Source organism: Urocitellus parryii, chromosome 12, assembly GCF_045843805.1.
Source record: "Urocitellus parryii isolate mUroPar1 chromosome 12, mUroPar1.hap1, whole genome shotgun sequence".
NCBI lineage: Eukaryota > Metazoa > Chordata > Mammalia > Rodentia > Sciuridae > Urocitellus > Urocitellus parryii.
In genome coordinates, this window is record NC_135542.1 from 57036783 (window position 1) to 57052947 (window position 16165).

At 38.3% G+C, this 16165-nt stretch overlaps 1 protein-coding gene across 1 annotated transcript in view; it reads left to right on the forward strand.

Moving 5' to 3' along the window:
• Positions 1–438: 438 nt before the first annotated feature.
• Rasgrp3 (RAS guanyl releasing protein 3) overlaps positions 439–16165 on the forward strand; it is a 100501-nt gene continuing 84774 nt past the window's right edge. Inside the window, exon 1 of the mRNA XM_026388471.2 lies at positions 439–752. The gene's annotated coding sequence lies outside the window, so the exon portion shown is untranslated. The remainder of the gene's footprint in view (positions 753–16165) is intronic.

Below are 16165 nucleotides of genomic sequence, written 5' to 3' on the forward strand. Positions count from 1 at the left end.
TTGAATGAAAAGAAATGCCTAGAGTCTTCCCATTGTTCACCCCCAACCATTCCCCCTGGGACATTCATTTTCTATGGCACTTCTATGGGAAATAAAGGGTGTAATGTAGGTTTGTTTGTGGTATTTTGTACAGAAAATGATACATCTCCAAACCCAAGCTTTGCCTATGGGAAATGATAACTTCTAGTCAAACAGAGGCTATAGGAGCTTAAAGAAAATCTCAAAGCTGAATTATTGAAGGCCAAATTTTCTGTAGCTTGTTTACTGGTATTCACTTGAAAGAAACACACACACACACACACACACACACACACACACACACACACCTAAGACTGCTTTTTGAAATCAAATACATTTCCTGCCTTCTTCATTCCTCAGTACTCTTACGACCAGTCTATTTATAGCTCAGGAAAGGAAAAAGCTCCACTGGAGGCAGGAAAACTAAGTTCGGAAAGAATAGGAGGAAGTGTGCCTGCCATTTAGCTAAACAACCTTTTATTCATTGAGCTCAAAGCTTAGCAGCTTCACTGTGGTTGTTAGGCGTAAACAGCTTGCAAATTTCCATTTTTTTTTCCTCTTCACTTTTGAACTGGATTTGGGCAATGGAGGTGATGACAACATTTTAGAAAAGAGAATAGGAATCTCCAGGTGTTTGGGCACATTGAAGAGAAACTTGCAAGAAGATGGGGAATAGGAAAAAGATGATTCGACAGTGGGATGAACTTTAAATGAGTGCACATCTGCAAATTAAGGTAAGTGTCATTTTTAAGTCTGGTCAATTTGTGTGTCTTAATGCATTTTGAGAACCACATATTTTAACCACAGACGGTATTTATACTTTGAGGGCAAATCCTCATGTAAGTTTTCAATGAGTTTTGCTTAAGAAATGTAGCAATCAGCCTCAGTTATAACATCTTTAGTTTCTAATAATAAATGTTTCAAAATACTTGTTTAAGGTACCTTTATTGCCACTAACTTTCTTCAATTTCAACATTATTAGGGGATTACACAGCATAATTTCACTGATGACCATTTTTTTTTTTTTTTGATGCTGAGGATTGAACCCAGGGTCTTATGCAAGCAAGGGAAGCACTCTTACCAACTGAGCTATATCCCTAACCCCTGATGATCTTTAGAAAAAAATATTTTCTTGATATTTGTGCTTTCTAAAGTGCTGATCAATAATCCATCTGCCATTCTTTTTATCAATATTGGTTAAGAATGAATTTAATAAATGGGTTTTTGTGCAAAAAAAACAATGATAGAAAAGTTAGTTAACTAAAATTTAAATTTTGTATAAAATGTAGTGAAGATAAAGCCCCTCCCCCCCACCCCAAGTACAAAGATTCTTCTCCTGGTCACACATTTTCAGACAAAAGAGAAACTTCTAGAAGCATAAAACCCAGCACTGAACAGTTTCCAGTCACGGAAACAGTTCACAGTAATTATTGACATCTAAAAGACTATTTCAAAACATTCCCTCAGCATATATGTTCTGAGTGCCTTAAAAAATGTCACTGGGTTTGGAAGTGGAAAAGTTGAAAGGAAATGGATTAAATCCAAGAGTAGTTGATGCTGCCCACAGAAACTTGGAAAGCTCCTAGGGACATTCCAAATTCTTTTAAGGTTCCTTGCCATCAAAGGAGCAGGAGCACCTTTGTTTAATGATGCACCACGTTTGCCATCCACTGCCCATAACGTCTGCATTTGTGTCTGAGTGATTTAACGTTTCCACCAGACTAGCAAAGGATAAGGTCCTGGTGGCTTATTGGAAGGGAAATGTGCTGCTGTTCTTTTGGCTCCTCCCTGATTGAGACTGGTATGTTTGGAATCTGTGGAAGAAGGTAGGAAAATTGGAAAGCAGAAGCACTGAGCCAGCCAGAACCTGCCAAGGGCTCTGGTGGATCTCATTGGCTACTTTCATTCCCCGGGAGAATTTAAGTTTTTTTTTTTTTTCCCTTTTCTGATTAGAAATTTATAATTTATCCCATGGAAACTGTAAGAAGGTTTAATATTTTTGAGTAGAAAGAGCATGGTTTCTTGGTTGCTCGTATGTTGTAAGAAAATAGGACAAGACAAAATCAATCTGGATAAATATATTAACACTGAAAATGTTTTTAGGACACTAGGGTTGCAAAGTCACGTCTGAGCCCTTTGTTACTTCTACAGTAGGGTGAGAGCAAAGGGAACCTCATTAATGGCTCCTCCTACCCTGTATTGCAAGTCTGGTAAGCAGTGCCACACCACAAAAGCATACAGACTGCACTCCCTACTAGTAATACAATCTCTACCCTTGATAAACTCTACATTTGGTTGGAGGAAAGGAATTATGTAGGACAAAAGACATTCTATATGTGGAACCAAATTAATGACATAGTTCATGGCTACCAACCAGATAAGGAAGAGTTGATCCAGGTAGGCTTTGTGGAGGTCTGAGGCTCAGCTGTGGTGGGCAGGAGATCTGAAATACAGATAGAGGTAAGAGCATCTGAGATAGGACTGGAACTGTGAGCACAGTCAGAGATTGGAGTGTACATTGTGCACCCAAGGAATCAGGGTGCCAAGTGAAAGACAGGATGCCTAGTGAAATGTGAATTTCAGGTGAACAGCAATTACATTTTAGTATAAGCGTGTCCTATTGCCTGGAGGTATGAGGCCTACTGCCTGGGACATACTTGTCCAAAAACATTATTTGTTATTTATTTGAAATTCACTTTGCACTGGGTGTTCTGCACTTTTATTTTCTTTAAATGGCAGCCCCATCGGAGAACTGAGTCAATCAGCTTGACCGATGAACAAGCATGCAGAGCCAGTGAGAAGTTTCTGCAGGAGGTTGGGGTCAGACTATGGTATAACTTTTAATGCCACACTAAGGAGCTTAGAATCTAATTTAAAGATGCCATGGAATCACTAAGAGTTTTGTAAAAGGAAATGGCTTGATAAGATCTGCCCACTGAGGCAGAACTTGCTGGAATAAGGAAACAGGTCACTGAGGCCCTGTGCTGATGAAAACAGAGAGGAAGAAAACAGTTGGAGACACATTAGGGAACAAATTGACCTGCTTTGAAAACTAATTGGAAGCTGGGCACAGTGGCATACTGCCTGTGATCCCAGCCACTTGAGGGGCTGTCGCAGGAATCACAAGTTCAAGTTCAAGGTCAGCCTCAGCAATTTAGCATGATCCTGTCTCAAAAGAGAGAGTGAGGAGGAAAGGGAGAGAGAGATGGAGATGAAAACTAGTTGTTTATGGCTATTAGAAGGAGAGGGCATGCTAAAGAGGGCTGCGTTATTTTATGGCCCCTCCAAAGCAACAGCTAATCAAAGAGCCAGATGCCAGTCAGGGAGTTAGTAAAGGAGATGGGGAATTTGGTCACAGACATATTAAATTTAAGGTGATGAAGAAATAGTTGGGTAGAAATCGTAGACTGAAGGCTGGAAATGGGAAATGGCTTAGGAGGGAGGTAAGGAAGTAATAACAGCTAACCTATGTCAAGATTTTTGTAGTCACTATCTTATTTAATGTTTGCAACCACCTATGAGCTTGCTTGCCACAGTTTTATAGGTGAAAAGTATGAAGTTCATAGAGTATAAGTAACTTGCCTATGATCTGGGATTGCATGGCTAGTGAGAGATAAAAGAAGATGGAAATTGGGTGCATATGTAACTGAAACCCATGCACCTGCGAATTCCCATACAGATGTTCAGTATCTTATTCTGGACTAACTTTCCCCATCAGAAAAATTCTAAGGGCACCAACTTTTCATGCTATAATCTAATTTTTGGGGGGATGGTGCTGGGGATTGAACCCAGGGCCTTGTGCATGTAGCTACAAAGTGAGCTACATCTCCAGCCTCTATAACCCAATTTTTAACTAAGTTCTTGTCTATTATTGTTCCTATCTTTGGTAACCCTCATAAAACTACTTTTTGGTTAAGCTCTCTGAAGAAATGGGAATAGTTTGTACACAGAAGTTTTATTTCTTTATTATTTCCCTATTCATTTATTACTTAAATTATTTTCCCTTCACTGTCTCATTTTCCATTTTCCCTTGGTTGACTATGAAAATAAATAAAGAGGTCAAGGTTGTTAATTGCCTCTCCCTGTCAGTGGCTGCCCCCTAGTGACAGCACTTTAGCTAACATGGTTCAGCTGGGGCCAGAGATAACACAGCCAGGTACCAAAAAACAGGCTCCTTGGGAATCTCTAAATAGAACAAGAGTTCACAGAATCTCATCAGAATCAGCTTTGGACTCTCAGATGGTTTGGAGACGACTTATGCTAGGAGATTCTGGAAAAAGACTTTGTGGAATTACATATACCCTTGCAGCTGCCTAGCCTGAGGGCCTTTTGAATAGGCCAGTTTTAGATTTATCTTAAACTTTCTAATTATTAAAAGTGTTTCACTTGTTTGCCCTTTAAAAAAGACACGTGGAGGACATAGCTCAATAGTAGAGCATTTGACTAGCATATGTAAGCCTTGAGTTCCATCCCCGGCATGCCCAAAACACAAACAGAAAATCAGTATATATATTATGCTTGATCATTAAACTTTTAATGCAAATATGGCACTTGCCTACCATGGACAAAGTCCTGGGTTCAGCCTCAAGAACCATACACACAGAAAATTCCAGAATCTTTTATTCTATATATTGACTTCAAAATTTGCAATATATTTTTAAAGAAAAAGTAAGTGCTCTATCTTTTAGCAATCTATCCGAAGGAAAGAATCATAGATTCTGGGGAAAAAAGTGTGTAAAAGAATCTTTATCTATTTGTAACAGATTTTGTAAATAATCTGAATATATATAAATAAGGGAACTGTTAACCAATATTCCATTATATGGAATTTCATACAGCCATTAAATTATATTAAGGCATTAAATGGTGCTGAGAAGAGTTCATAGGTAATGTTAAGTGAAAAGGGAAAGGCTACAAAGTTATATCCAAAATGTGCTCTCATTTGCTTGCATAAGAGCTAAAATTCATTTAACGAAAGGTTAACAATAGCACTTTATGGTTAGTGGGCTCATAATAACTTTTATTTTCCACTTTGTCTCTAGGATAAACAAATATCTACCACTTTCTAATCAGGAACAAAAAGCAGTATGTTTTTAAAAAGTGGAGATTGAAGTCTCTGTTCTAGTTTCTTGCTGTCGTGGCTATAATATGTTTGTGCTAATTCAGCGTCATTTATGGCCTCCTTGCCCAGTAAAGAGCTGTATCCTGTTTGTGACAGCATAATTTATTGTCATGGAAAAGATCATGATGCACTGGCCTCATGTGTGACTTCATTGCATTCATTGGCAACAGGAAACAAAGACACGCACACTTTTTTTTTTCATAATTGTTTTAGTAATAATTGACAATTGGAGGAAATGAATGGCAGAAAACAATTATGGGCAGACAAGATGGTCAGCAAATCAGACTGGGAAATGCAATGGAGCCAGACTCAGCTTTATTCATGCAATGATTTTAGAACATTACAAAGATATTATTGTTTTGTTCTCAATCTACTCCTGAAATCACTATTGTTTTTTACCAGCAGTTACACAATTTTTTTTGCTGGCAGCCATAACCCCCAATATGTTTTTAATTCAGTAATCCGGTAATCCCACATCAGGGATTTGGTGCTGAATTTTTCATGTTTATTACTATCTAGGGTCAGTGTGAACTCCTCCCCGTGCACATGTCCAGCAATGATATTCAGGGATTTTGCAGTAATTTTCCTGCCTCAGACTAGCTGCCCTGGTGCTGGGACCTCAATTCTTAAAAGTTTTATTTTGCATTCAACTTTAAACAATCAAATTCATGTGAATTGATCCCTAGTCTCCATTTTAAGCAGCAGTAAACAGGGGGAGAAAAAAATAATAAACACTCCAAACAAATAAATTTTTGATTTGCTGTCTATTTTTCTCATGCCATGAAATGGGCATAATTAATAACTTCTTAGATGAAAATAAGGAATATGTAATCAAATAGGAAAGAGTGAAGTAAGATAGCTATTAGACTGTATCCTAATCTTGTGTCTATTTATTCTGTTGTAGTACCATTTCTCTATTCTATGGCTTGTGTCCATAGTCATTGTTGAGCACTATGAAAATTCTGTAGATAGGGGAACTAAACATGCACAACTGTTTTAATCTTCTCCAAGTCGTATTCACCTCTGATTGATCTGATTTGGAGTAAAATTCTGCATCGGTTCTGACTTCAAATCTTAAAAACTAGTTGCTGGTCATGCTATTATTGTGGAGGCCTTAGACCAGTACTGTCCAAAAGAAATAGAAGGGGAGTCACAAATGTGAGCTACATGATTCTTCTTACATTTATTGGTTAATGACCACGCTAAAAAAATAAAATAAAAACAAACCCAGGCAAAATGAATTTTTAAAAATGTAGTGATAATATAGGCAAATATATTCTTTTTTATATATTAACTTAAAATTTTTTTCTTAGTTAATTATACATGACAGCAAAATGCATTTTGTTCCCCAAATATATTCTTAGCATTACCATTTTAATGTGCAATCAATATAAAAAATTATTGAGATATTTTACATTCCCTTTTTGATACCAAATATTTGAAATCCTGTAATGCTTGTTACACATCTCAATTCAGAATAGCCTCATTTCAAGTGCTTAGTGGCTTCAAGTGGCTTATGGCCACTGTATTGGCCAGTGCAAATTTAAACAGAAGATCTACGGTGCTATCTGCAGATGCATGCATACAAAACAGCTGAAATTGGGGCTGTGAGGTCTGCCATGCAAGAGTCACAGACTCCTCCATTCTGCTATACTGAGCTGACATCTGGCAGTTTTTGAAGCTTAGTTTATTAGGACAATCTGATTTGTTCATTTAGGGCAGATAACTACAGATTCCTCAATTGAAAAGAAGAGCCAGAGACTAGAGACTTTTTAAAAAATCCCCAAATTTTGAAATGTGAGTTACATGTTTGTAAGAGACTTTAGTTTATTATCATATTTCTAAGTGCAAATTCACTTATAGCAATAGTTTCCATTACACAGTGTAAAATGAACTTCTAGAAAGCCTAATAGAGGTCATGCTCTTAATACTGCATAAAATTTAGTGCAAAGAAAGCTCTTTAGCAATTGAAGCACTCTGTCTTGTTGTGGCTACTTGCTGCTGTCCCTTCTGCATTTTGCATGGTTTTACTTGAAGGGTAGGAAGCATGCTTCAATAATATTGTGTAACTACTATGCCCTGGGGACTCTCATGCCAGTCAGCTGGGGTGATGAAGAAAGCACTGTGTGCTAAATGTGGAGACACAAAAATAGAACTGGTGGAAGTGGACAAAACCAGAAGATGCTATAGATTCTTGTGGCTCCACCAATGGCCAGGACCTGGAAATGCAGGCCTCCGAAGTCCTGGCAAGGAGTTGCAGCCAACTGGAATAATTGTGTTTTGGGTTCATTTCTTACTACATGAGGGTTTGATTATGAAGCTAGATTTAAAGCAGTCAGAAAAGGTCTCAAATCAAAATAAAACTTAAAGACTTTTAAAATATAAATAATGACCATTCATTGCATGATTTACAAATTGGTAAGGCTCCAAAACCTTGAGAATTTTCTTGGCACTCTGAATCCACTTTCCATTTTTCCCCGCAGGAATGAAGTTATAAATAGTGACTGGGTATGTGCACCTAAAATGCCATATGTCTACATTAAATTATTATAATGTATTTATAATGTATTAATTAAGTTCTTGCTTAATTATTGTAAATATGCGCTAATTATTGAATTGTTATAATACATTTAAAATGAAATAGCACGATGAAGGTATCATTTCTACCATAAACCATGCATTAATAATGTTAATATTAACTGGTGTGTTAACAATACATTAACAATTAACACAGAAGAGTAAACTGTATTAACTCACAATCACCTTGTATTGAAAGCAACAAATACTAGTAGAGAATCCAGGAATTCCCAAGTACTGTGCTATTTTGGGGACCATCACAAGAGATAAATCTTATTTATTTTGTCTCTTCACATTGGTAAAAAAGCAAATTCACTAAAGAATGAGAAAATATGAAATTTTTTTCAAAAAAAGAGGCCTCTTTTTTTTTTTTTTAGACTTTTATGTCTAATGTTACTTTAAACTTTTAGGTTTGCTTTTTCTTTAAGGAACTACCTCTAGCACCTCTTAATGTATAGCCACACTTAGGACCTTTTCAGTTTTCAAGTAGGGCCAGATTTTCCTGAAGTAACACTTATCTGAGAGGTAGAAGAGAACAAGATGGAAAGAAAGGCTGTATATCCCACCGTATAATCCCAGCAGCTTGGGATGCCATGGCAGGAGGATTGGAAGTTTAAGGCCAGCTTCAGCAATTTAAGTAACTTAGCAAGTTCCTGTCCCCCAAAATAAAAATTGTTGGGGATGTGGCTCAGTGGTAAAGAACCCCTGGGTTTAATCCCCAGTAACTCCCCCAAAATGTATAAATATGGAAAGTTTAGAATTAAATATGTAGGCATGTAGGAAAGAGAATTAATCATGTGAAATTGCTCAGAATCCTGGGGGAGAGGGCAGAGAAGACTTGGAAACTGAACTTTAAGAAGTGATCCTCTTCAGCCTCTGGGGTAAGGAAAAAGGAGGGGAGGGAGGTGCATGCAACTAGGCTTCATGCGTGGAATATGTTTCTCAGTTTTTAAATGTCTTAGTGTATTTGTTTTTCATTGCTGTGACAAAATACCTGAGATAAACAACCTAAAGGAGGAATGGTTTATTCTGGCTCATACTTTCAATCTATGGTCACCTGGTTCCGTTGCTTCTGGTCTTGTGGTGGGGCAAGACATCAAAGCAGGGAGTGTGTGGTAGAGCAAAGTGGCTCATCTCATGGCACACAGGAAGTGAGGGTAGGATCCCAACATTTTCAAGGGCATGTCCCCAGTGACCTACTTCCTCCAAATAGGCCTCACCTTCTAAGGTTTCCACCACCTCCCACAGCGTCAATGCTGGGTTGCAAGCCTTCAGGGGACATTCCAGATCCAAACTACAACAGTAAGTGACATCAATTGCTGGATCCTGCAGATACTGCCAATGTTTTTTTTTTTTTTTCTAATCACTAGTGAATGATGAAGCTGTGACCAAGTCACACATTAACTGACCTTCAGTTATATTTGGCTCAAATGGTGCCACTGGTTGTTTTCACAAAATAACGTGAGAATCCAGGGACCCAGGATTGAGTTGGATTATGTATGTAGCCCCAGAAACAGGAGTTTGGGCCAGGGGAACAATAACATCTTCCTGTAATGACTTCTGCCTGAGACCTGGGGCTACTTCTGTGGTGCTGGGAGGCCCAATGGCAAAGACAGAGAGTGGTGTGAGCACGCCTAGGTTTCACATCTGCCCCCATCCCCATCCCTCCTGAGCAGTTACCTTGTTCGTCTTTAGTATCTTCTCTCTCAATATCTTTTAAAATTTCCTTTAAAACATCCACATTTCTTCCTGGCCATGAAAACTACCACCCAACCTGCTGCCTCTTCCATTAACCACGTGGATTCTCTGAATCCAGGTGGTATGTGTCCCATTACATACCACCTAGATTTTCCCTTTTTTTCTTTCAGATTTTAAGTACATAAAATCTATTGTCTTTCCTCAACTCCCTGGAAACTATAATGTCAGATTCTTTCTAAATGATAAAGTGAATAAGTTAACCTTACTCTCCTCTTCATCCCTGAGCCATTTAGGATCCTAAAATTCTCCTCCATTGACTTCTGAGACTCTGCATGGTCATTGTGTTCTTTCAATTTTCACAAAAATCTTTTTTCCCTCCTCTGTTCACAGAAGTAAACATTTATCAAGGGTCATTTTTCTCCATTTCTCTCTAAATACTTTCTTCCTAAGAGAACTTATTCGTGGTGTCACTGTAACCAGCCCTGAACTTGTTATACATCTCCAAGAGAACTGCAGTCTACACAACAGCACGAGTGGTCTCTGGTCCCTCTGCAACATGTTTATCCTTGGTGTCCCTCCATCCTCTCTAGCCTCTCATATCCAATATTAGAATCCTGCCCCCTTCCAGTATTGCCCTACCCAATGTTGTTTCCTGTGATGGCAACATGACCCACACAGTTGAAGGTGTCTCTCCTCCTCGGTGTCCTTCACCTCCCACTAACCTGGCGGATCATTCTTCCTGGTAAGTGCCTCATATCCACTCCTCCTTTCCCATCATTGCTGCTTCCTGGTTCCTGCTTACCTTATTCATGGCTGCTCTCAGCTGATTTCCTTCCCTCAGGGACTCTTTGTTCCACACACTCCACTTTCTGCACTCCTGAGAGAACTCAGGTCTTACTGAGAAGGGCTGCAGACTGACTGGAGTCTTTGCTAAGTTGCAAGGGACAGAAGTGTCTGGACTTGTTAAAAGGAAAGGTTTTCCTCATGGGGGTGTGACAAGTGAGGAGCTGACAAGGGACCTCAGGCTGTGCCTGCTGGAACCTGGTGGACTCTCCCTCCACTCCCCAGAAGGCTCTGCTCGCTCTTTCCAGCTTTCTTTATCTTTTTCAGGCTTCCACGCCCAAGAAGTAGGAGGATGTCTACCAGCTCCCCATCCAAGTATCTCTCATAGACGTGGATAAAGCTCTTGATCCCAATTTCAAACTTGCTTGGAAAAAAATCCAATTCTCCAAAAGGCCCAACCTTGCCTCAGGTGTCAGTTCCTTGACCAGTCGGTTAGGCCTTTGAGGGTAGAGTGATGTACTTGAAAGCTATTACACTTGGGACTTCGGTGTAATAGAGCTACTCTCTCCCTTCCTCTCTCTCCAGTTGTTTTAGTCAGGATTGTCACTGCTGTGACCCAAAGACCTGACGAGAACAATTTTAGAGGAGGAAAAAATCTTATTTGGCTTACAGTTTCAGAGGTCTCAGGAACATTATGCAAAGGAAAACTGCTCAGGACATGGCACAAGGAAGGGGGGGGGGAGAGAGAGAGAGAGAGAGAGAGAGAGAGAGAGAGAATGAGCACTCATGCAAGAGAGCTTTTCTTACCAGGGACAAAATATGAACCAGGGACAAAATATAAACCAAAGGCACTTCCTCTAGCCACACCCTACCTGCCTACAGTGACTCCCAAGTTAATCCCTGATCTGGTCAAGGCCCTCATAACCCAATCATTTCACCTCTAAACTTTCTTGCATTGTCTCACAAATGAGCTTTGGGGGACACCCCATGTCTAAAGCTTAACACTGGCCCTAGCCAACGTGTCTCCTAACTTTCCCTGAACACGTCTTATAACTTCCCTCTCGGTGGATTCCCTGTGCTGCCCCTGTGCTGATCTGGCCAGGAGGAATTTGCCTCTTCTCCTCCTCCATCTCAACCCCAATTCAACTGTCTCCTCCAGGCTGAGCTCACAACAGTCCTCTATGATGAAACCATTAGCCTTCAATGAGATTATGCGCTTCACAAATGCCATCACGTTTCCATGTTAGAATACTATGTAAACACTATCTAATATGTTTAATCATGTTTGGTGGTGTTTCTTTAACGTATTCCACTATTATTTACCTCCATAGTTAGTTTTCTGGAAGTTTTTCCTCTCATCAATATAATTACAAGTTCCATAAAGTATAGGCCATATTTTGAGCTTTAAAAAAATCTTCTCTGAAGTATACCAATGTTCATAGTAGCATTACCCACAATAGCCAACAACAACCCAATTGTCCATTCACAGATAACTGGATGAACAAAATGTAGCATATGCATACACTGGAATTATTCAGCCACAAAAAGAAATGACATTCTGATATATGCTATAATATGAATATACTTTGAAAGTAGCTAAGCGAAATAAATTCAGGTATAAAAGAACAAGTATTATATGATTTCACTTATGTATTCTGTCTATAATAGGCAACTTTATACACATGAAGTAGATTAGAGTTACTGTGGGCTGGGGGAAGGGAGAAAGAAGGTTATTCCTTAATGATTATTCAGTTTATATTTGGGGTGATGAAAGAATTTTGCAAACAGTGATGGTGATTGTACAACATTGTAAATGTAATTATTCCATTGAATTGTACCCTTAAAATGGCTAAAAATAGCAAATTTCATGTTACATGTATTTTGCCACAATTTTTTTTAAAAAAACTATGTAGTGTACCAAAAAACAATGAATTGTTTGATGAATTATATGTCAATAAGCTCTTTTTTTTAAAAAAAAATCTCTCTGGAACCAGATATAGCTTATGTATAAGTGCTTAAGTAAATTTATTGTGTCATTTTTTTCATTAGGACACAAATTTATAGGTAGCAGAGAGCCGATATATTTTTCAAGTTATATATCCCAGAAATAAAACAATCACTCTCTATTTGGGACTTAGGTAGGTGTTCAGATTCAAGTTAAGTGCTCTCCAGGTGTGATTAGAGAGCTTAAACCATTTTAGTCTAATTTGTCTCTCCTGGAGTACCTTATACATAGCCACTTCCAAATCCTACATTTAGTGAATGAATGAATGAATGCAGGACCAACAAGGTATGCAGGATGTCCACTCAGACATATGCATAGATATTTGATCCCAGCCAACTTTTCACCTTTGTTTTTTTTCTTTAGGACTGAGATTTTTTTTTTTTTCAAATATCTGCCTCTAAGGCATAGTGCATTATGTTATATAGATAGGATGGAATTTTGTTCAGCTAGCTAGGAAAAAAATCATATTTGGGGAAGACTATTTGATAATAGTGGGAGAATTAAGAATATGTGATGACACTGGAAATGTGTATAATATATGATAAATACAAAAGGCAGGCTAAGACTCTGTGTGCCCATTATGCATTTTAGAAAAGACAGAAAAAGGTATTTTATTAGTTCCCTGTTTCTGTGTCACAATGAATCATCCCAAAATGAAGCGGCTTTGAAAACAGTAGCCATTTATTACCCCTTGTACTTTCTGTGGGTTAGAAATTCAGAAGTTCAGACTCGAGCATTTATGTGAGGCTGCATCCGACATCACCTGGGGCCTGTCATCTGAAGACTAGAAAATCGGTTTTTATCCCCCTCCCTTGATATATTATTTTTTTATTATTACTATTTTTTGGTACCAGGGATTAAACACAGGGAGACTCTACCACTGAGCCAATCCCCAGGCCTATTTTGTATTTTATTTAGAGCCAGAGTCTCTCTGTGTTGTTTAGCACCTCACTTTTGCTGAGGCTGGCTTTGAACGTGTGATCCTCCTGCCTTAGCCTCGGAGCTGCTGGGATTACAGGCATATGCCATTGCGCTCAGCTCTTCTTTGACATATTAAGGTATAACTGACAAACAAAAATCTCACTTATTTACAGTATAAAATGAGATGTTTTAATGTACATTTACAATATGGAATGATTAAATCAGGCTATTTAACATATTTGTTGTAAACTTATTTTTTAAATAGTGAAGTCATTTAAGTTTTGCTCTCTTAGCCACATTTGAGTATACTGTATATTATTATTAACTATAGTCATTGGGCTGTACATATAGAAATTATACATCTATATAACTGAAACTTTGTACCACTTGACAAAGAGTGCCTTGCACCCCCACCTGCCCCCAGCCTCTGCAAACCACGATTCTATTCTCTGATTCTGAGTTAGCTAACTTGAGACTTTGTTAGGCCAGGTACAGTTGGATCTTTATTTTCATTCATTTAGCTACTCTGTGTATTTTGACTGTGTCTATGGGACCTAGACTAAAACTGTAGTGCACAGGGGCAAGCTTGTGCAGGATGAGCCTTGAGCCTGAGTCCTTGGTGTCCCACCTGGCCCTGGGATGGATGGGCAACTGCATCTACAGGAAAAAAACCTGAAGTCTGAGTCTGTAGGGGCTAGCTAGATTAAGAATCTTATAAAGAATGATGAGTCCTTCACATCAACTAAAGATAGATTAACACATGCATTTACCTCTTTTGAGTTTCCAGCTAAAGAAATGTTTAACACATATATTTGCCTACTTTTGCTTCCTTCCAAAATTCCATTAAAATTAGATTTAAGGGTTTTTGCACAAAAGGAAGACCACCCTTCTCCCACTGTAGCAGAAGTCTAAAAGTTTATTCTTTCAAGAAGGTAAAATATGGGGTGTTTAGACTAGAAGACAGTCACTGAAGGCCAAGGCAGACATATTTAAAATATGGAAAGTAAATGTAATTTGAGACCCAACCCTCTTCTCTTTCTTGTCTTTCAGAATGCTGTAGCCAAGGCAGAAAAAGTATCTGCTAATAGGTTCTAGTTTTTTTGTTTGTTTGTTTTTGTTTTTAATCTTACAACTTGGTCACAGAAGAAAGGATGACCTGGTTCTATGTCTAAAAAATATGGGGAAAGGACTCAAGTCAGGGAATCATCCGCTTGAACCTGGTGCTTTGGAACACTCAGGGTCCTGACTGGCTCAGTTTGGGTTACATGCTTATCTCTGGGTCAAAGAAGGAGGGGCAGATGGGGTTGTGGTTGAAGGTGATGGTAGAGGAAATTGGGAATGTCACATCAACAGTGTCATAGATTTCAACTGTAACTTTGCAGTTTCTTCTGTAGGAGATGATATCATATAGGAAAAGGCACCATGAAGGCTTAAAGTTATCTTAAAAAAATTCATTCATGTACTTCACATTTCTGCAACACAATATAGTTTTTCAAAGTATTTTTTCTATATTATTTTCTCTCTTTTTTAAAAAAAAATCCATGAGACAAATATTGCCGTTCTTGTTGAAAATTTATCATGAAGGTGGAGTCATACAGGTAATTTAGTAGACCCGCACCATGGACTAAGTGGATTAAGACTGGGATGGGGTGAGAAATGTCATTTGATTCTTAGTCCTGTGCAGTTTTCTATTTTAGCATTCCATCATCATGACAGGATCACAAATTCTTAGATAATTGGAAGGAGTGATGTAGGACATTTGGAGAGAGGCGACATTCAGGCAAGTGCACTAATGCTCATGATTTCCTAGTGTCTCGCCTGTAGTCCCTTTGCACATCAGCCCCAACACATGTAAAACCAATAGGCTGGAGAAAGTGCTGCCAAACCTAGACAGGCCAGAGGAGCCACATACCCTCCTTTTGGAATAAGACTAAAGAATTAATTTCTGTAAAGAATTTTCCATCTGTTTTCCTGATAAGACTGATTAGAACCATTCTACCCAGTTTTGCAGATTCTATGAAAGAAGAGATGAACTGCACCATCTGGCCTGGTTAAGTTTAGCTCAGATTTCCTAGAGGATTTCCAGTTCTATTATGCAGGGAAGGACTTCACCTTCAGGTGTCCTAAGGAGAAGAGGAGTTTTGAGGTGCTAGATGTCACCCTACACTGCCCTGAGTGCCTCATTTTAAGTAAGAAATGCGACATCATTTTCAGTGCACACTAGCTGGGCATGTATCAGACATCTCCACATGCACTTCATTTACATTTTGCTGAGATTATACCATGGAAACATTTTTCTTACTGCCAATTCTCCATCTCCCAGCCTCTTCTCCTACCCTCTCCTCTCCCCATCAACTCAGTTTCCTTTGTTATTTTTGGTACAAATAACTTTCCTTCAATTAGTTTCAAGGCTTTAGAAAAGCAGTTAAAAGGACCAGACTGGGGAGGATCATCTAGTCCTGTTACCTAACACGTACACAGCCCTATACCTGCAGAGCTAACTGGCTGTGGATTCATCTTTTTATTCATTTAATGATAGGGTTTACATTTCAATGGTGAATTTAGAAAGTCTATGCTGTGGTTATGGAGGTATTAATGTTATTTTTGCCTTTGATTATCATTCGTTTTCTTCATTTTATCTCCTTTTCTGCCTTTATTTTTAGAATAATTTTTCAAGTTTTCTTTTTTTCAATTTTTCCTCGTTCATGGTCTGAAAGTTACATAATCTAAATTTCTTTCGTTTTAGTGGTTATGCTTAAAAAACATACTTGGTAAGTCTAATATTAGCTTCCTCAATCTTCTTCCAAATAAAGACCTTAGAAACCTTGAATTCTGGTCTCATTTTCCTACCTTTAATATTTCTACTGTTTAACATTTTAGTTCCATTTGTTTAAAAAGCACCTTATCAAAGTTATAATTGACATATAAGTTGTACATTTTTAAAGTATACAATTTGATGTCTTAACATATGTATACACCCATGAATCTAGTACCACAATAAAAAATTTAGAAACATTTATTTTTCTTAAAAAATTGATCTA